The following is a 5,124-nucleotide window of genomic DNA, read 5'->3' on the forward strand; positions in this document are numbered from 1 at the left end:
CACACATTGCTTAACAACTCTCTCTCACACTTGGGGTGGGAGTCTTTACCCCGACTTCTCCAAGGCTCAGAAAACAAATATTCTTCTGGGGATATTGAGTTTATCATAAAATACACTGTGACTCAGGTGACTGAGGTCCAAAACGATCTTGACAAAATGCCATTTGAAAGAATCTGTCTTTTGAATGGCTGCCCTACCAGCCACCCACTCAAAGTGGGCCGGTCACCACATTTCCCCTGTGACTCCCATCCTCCTGTCTCCAGCCTATGTGAAACAAATAGAAAAAAACAAGTTCAAGTTTTATAAATATGTTCGTTTGGGAACTTAAATTGTTTCAACGGATTTCCATTAATTGTATGCATCCATGTGTCCATGTGTTCATCCAAATGTATCTATTCAAGCCGTAGTTCTAGAATATGCATCTATCAGATGCCAAGGACTGTTCTCGGTGCTGCAACACCCTCAGCCAGAACTGCCATGCGGGGCACTGACCTGCAGTAACAGGCTAGGAAGTGGTTGTTGGGGTGCTCTCTATGGCGCCACCTGTTGTGAGAAATAACATCTAGGTTACATCTGGACGGTAACAAAGAGCCAACCAACCCCGTGCAGGTCGAGGAAGAGAATGCAAGCAGAGGACACAGCTCACGCAAACAGCCAAGTCAGAAACACCTTTGACTTGTTTCCAGACGAGAAAGAAGTGCGTGCGGGATGCTGGAGTCTTGGGGATTGTGTTGGGAAGGAGGGGATGCGGTGCAGGGCTTTGTAGGATGGGGTGAGGAGTTTGGGTTTCAATGGAGAAGCAAGGCCAGTGTGGGTATGTGCTGGCTAACGCTGTAAGGAATGCCGAGCAAGCAGCGAAGGGCCCCGGGGTGCAGTGGGTACTCCTTGAGCTGCCAAACGGCAAGGTCAGCAGTTAGAGCCCAGCAGCCCCTGTGCGGGAGGAAGATGAGTTTTTTCTAGAAAGATTAAGTTTTCTAAAAGATTTCTGTAAAGATTTACAGCCATTGAGACCCAAGGGGGCAGTTCTACTCTGCCTAATAGGGTCACTTTGAATCAGAATCAACTAGATGTGGCTGGTTTTTTGTTTGAGTGCGCATCAGTGGCTCTGGTTGTAAAGTCATGCCTGGCTGCGAACCGCAAAGTTGGAGGTTTGAGTCGACTTCAAAAATAGCCGGAGGAAAACCCATGAGGGATAGTTCTGCGCTTACATGAGTCAGAATCAACTCCATAGCAGCTGGTTGTTGTACAACGTGAGCACACAGCTGACCATGGCTGGAGAGAGCACACGCACGGTGCTGGGCCTCATCTGAAGTCATGGCCCCTGGTCTCAACCCTCACTGCATGCCCCAGGCCTTTCCTTCTGCCCGGGTCTTACTCCGCCCCCGTCTCACTCTCAGACTTCTCACCTCCTGCTCACTCTCTGCCGAGGGCCTGGCTGCTGCTTCAGTGAGAAAGGGGCACAATTAGAAGGGAACTTCAACAGCGGTTGTAGCTGCATGTACCACCACCTCCCGAGCTGAGTAACAATGCTGCCCCGATGTCAGACCAACCCCTTCAGGCTCTCTCCCTGCTCCGGAACATTCTCCAAGTCTCCTTGCTCAAACTAAATCATCCAAATTTACACTCCATTTGGACATTCTTCAGCACAGAAACATGGAAACATGCTGTAATACCTCCCCACACCATCCTGAAAACCCTTTAGTAGAAATTCACTGCACTTAAAACCCTGTTGATCCTCTGAGTTTTTACTGTTTCTCTGCTCCAATGCAGAGCCCCATAGCTCTCCTCAAGAATGTTGTCATCAATTCCGGTTCTTCTCTTATGAACCTCCTCCCACCAGACTCTTACGTTTACAGTTCCACTGAAGCCACAGTTTATTTTTGGTTTTGAGCATACCAAATAGCCTCCATTGCTAAACTAATGGCCAGTTGTCTTTCATCTTAATGCCCATCCCCAGCATTGACTTGGCATATTGTCCTCCCTAAAATACTTGCTTCATTGCCTTCAGGAACCCCCTCCTGGTTTTCCCCCCTATGACTCACTCACTCACTCCTCCATGTCTCCTTCTGCTGAGTCCACGTCCTCCTTCCACGGCTTGAAAGGTAGACGTGGTTGGCATTTAGTCTTCTTTCCCTCCCTACCCCTTCCCCTGGCTGGCTGATCTCCCACCAGGTTATGGCTTGTATGCCACTTCATGCAGTTGTGATCGACTACTAACCTAAAGGCTGGCCATCTGAACCCAAAGACGTCCACGCAGATTACAGTCAGGAAAACCTTACCGAACAGCTCTCCTCTGCCACGGAGTAGATTCAGACTTGTACTGACCCGAGAGGAAGGGTAGAACTGGCCCTGTCGGTTTCGAGGTTGTCCATCTTTACCAGAATAGAATGCCGCATCTTTCTCCAGCAGAGCAGCTGGTGGGTTGGAACTGCTGTTAGCATTTCAACACCAAACCCATTACCCCACCAGGGCTCCTAGCTATTTCAACCTTAGTATGCCCCATTTAGAACTCAGGATGACCCAAACCGCACCCCTCAGCTGAGATCAACTTTATGCTACCTGCTTTGACCACAAACCATGGAGTCTTCTCCGAGTCCTCTCTCAGCCCGCATTCCATGTCAGGAGACTGTTAGCTCTTACTCCACCATAAATCCAGAGCCTGACTAACTTCATTGTTGTCAGCCTGATCCGAGTCACCGTATCTCTCTCTTAGATTATTTCAATAAGCCACCCACCTAGCCCACATTTCCATCTTTGTTCTCCTCGTCTGTTTGCAACATGGTGGTTAAGGTGGCCCCTTTCAGGCTGTTGCTTGGCTCAAATCCCCCAGCGGCACTCCATCTCAAAGTAAGAGCCACTGACGATCCTCAAAGCCCTACACCGCTCACCATTCCCCTTTCCTTGGCTGTCATTAGCTCCAGTGGCCTTTTTTGCTGACTCCTAAACACACCAGGCATGCGGGAGTCTCAAGGTCTTTGCACATGTTGTCTGGAATTCTCTTCCCTTGGATATCCACATGGTCCACTGCTTCACCGCCTTCAAGTGCTACCCACAGAGAACTCACATTCTGGCCCCTACTCTTCACTGGCTTTTCTATTTTTCACCCAAATTGACACACTATATTTTGCTTATTGTCTACCTCCTCCCACTAATTATAGTCACTGAACTTTTGTATTTTATGTTCACCGTTGTTGGCCTAGAACAATTCTTGGGCATACACCTGGGGCTCAGGATCGGGAAAGCAGTAAGGCGAAGACTGGGTTGGGATCAACTTGATGGCAGTGAGGTGTTTGTTACTTTGGTTTGGAAGGCAATGACAAAGGAGGCCTGCTGGTGCTGTTGTTTGGGGGTGGGGTGGGGGAGGGGGAGACGACACGTTGGACTGCTAATGTTGGGCTTGCTAGGTCAGCAGTTCAAACCAGCTCCATCCATCTGCTGGCCACTCCTTTCCCTTTGCTGCTCACTTTCTCCAGAACCAGCACTTCAATCAATTGCCAGCCTCATCAGGAGCTGGAGTCCTCTTAAGATTCATCGCTTGTGACTTTCCTTCTCTCCTTAAACTTAGGGTTCAGGAACCATCACCATGATCACGGTCAATCCTGCCCTTCCTCCATCAAGCTGGCAACCTCTAACCCCAGTTAAACCAGCTCCTGGCTTCTTTTATCCCGACAGCTGAGCAAGGCAACACGGTTGTTGAAAACATAAAATGATGCAGACAGGTCTTGTTTTAAATTTATGAGCTTAAGTCTCTAGTGGGCTTGCAAGAATATCTTGTAATCTCCCATGTTTCCCCGATGAGTTGACTTTTCTACTCTGAGATAATTACTTCTTAGCTTACGCTCTGTTGGCAAACTTGGCATTTTTTCCTCATTTCCCCAAGAAAATAAAAACAATAGAGGCTAGCTCATCCTCCCATCAAGTGATCTATCAACCCACGGACATCTATGCTCACATACTTGCAAAAGCGAATTCTTCCATTTTTGCACCAGATGGGTCAGTGTCCTCCTTCTGTGGGATTATCATAGCACACCAACCCGTGTGTACACAAACACAAGCAAAAGCTGCAGTTACCTCACCCTACAAATACAGCTTCTAGATTTCCAATCCGTCTTCAGCCATTCACCCACCTTCCTACTCCACCTTTAGCAGTCCCATGGTCTCTCCATTTCTTCACCTTCTACTGTCTCTTGAACTTACTCCCGTCAGGCTTTCCCACTTTCTTATTCCCAAGGGTACTCATGACTTCCAAGTCACCAAACCTCAGGACAGATTCTGAGTCCGATATCGCTTGACTTCCCACAGCCCTTGACCCAATTCCTCCTGCTGCAGGCATGTTCTATGGAGCCTCAGACTTTTCCTCCAGCCTCCTCAGTCAGTCCTCCATCTCCTCTGCGGCTGCTGCTTCCATCTTTCTAAGTATTCTACGCTGGTCTCAATTAGTCTCAGTTTCAAATGCCATCCACAGATGACTTTCAAACTTTTAGCTCCAGGCTCTGACCTTTCCTGAAGTCTAACTGCCTACTTAATATTCTCAATTGGAATAACACCATCTCTAACTTAGTATGTCCTACACAGAACTCCTGACTCGCAACTTTTATTCACCCAGTCTCACTCACTCACACACTCTCTCCCCACCAACAAATCTTCCACCTGGAAGACTCCTGAAAACCAAAACCTACGATGTATTGCAGACCCTCTGCTGCCCTCCACACCTCACATTTAAACTATCGTCAAGTCTCGTGAGTTCTGTTAACATACTCAATAACCTGACCTTTCTGGCACATCCTTCTGAAGGCAAGCCACAACCCTCACCAAGACCATAAACCTCCATCCTCAGCAATCAAGCTTCCCACAGCAGTGAGACTGATCTTTCTAAAGTGCTGTTCCTTAGCTCAAAATCCTCTCCAGTAGGTTCCAAAGGAAATGTAAACTTGAGTGTCTACCCAAGCCTCCATTCCAGCACATACTTGGCTCTAGGCCTGGGGGCCTTCCTGAAAGCACGGCTCCCTCCCCAACGCCATTGTGTCACCTCTGGAGGAAGATGCCATCCATGTAAAACAGATCCAGCCACTCATCTTCCTCCCTCTCTGCTTTCTCCTCGAGCACTCCTACTACTTGAAATGA

The 5,124-nt window shown here is 48.3% G+C and overlaps 1 protein-coding gene across 1 annotated transcript in view; it reads left to right on the plus strand.

Annotated features, from left to right (window-relative positions):
* The window catches only part of SLC2A12 (solute carrier family 2 member 12), a 77,428-nt gene that overhangs the window by 69,845 nt on the left and 2,459 nt on the right, over window positions 1-5,124 (plus strand). The gene's annotated exons all lie outside the window — the stretch shown is intronic.

Source organism: Echinops telfairi, unplaced genomic scaffold, assembly GCF_000313985.2.
Source record: "Echinops telfairi isolate 266 unplaced genomic scaffold, ASM31398v2 ScPeMD7_3533;HRSCAF=4204_0, whole genome shotgun sequence".
In the NCBI taxonomy this organism is placed as follows: Eukaryota; Metazoa; Chordata; class Mammalia; order Afrosoricida; family Tenrecidae; genus Echinops; species Echinops telfairi.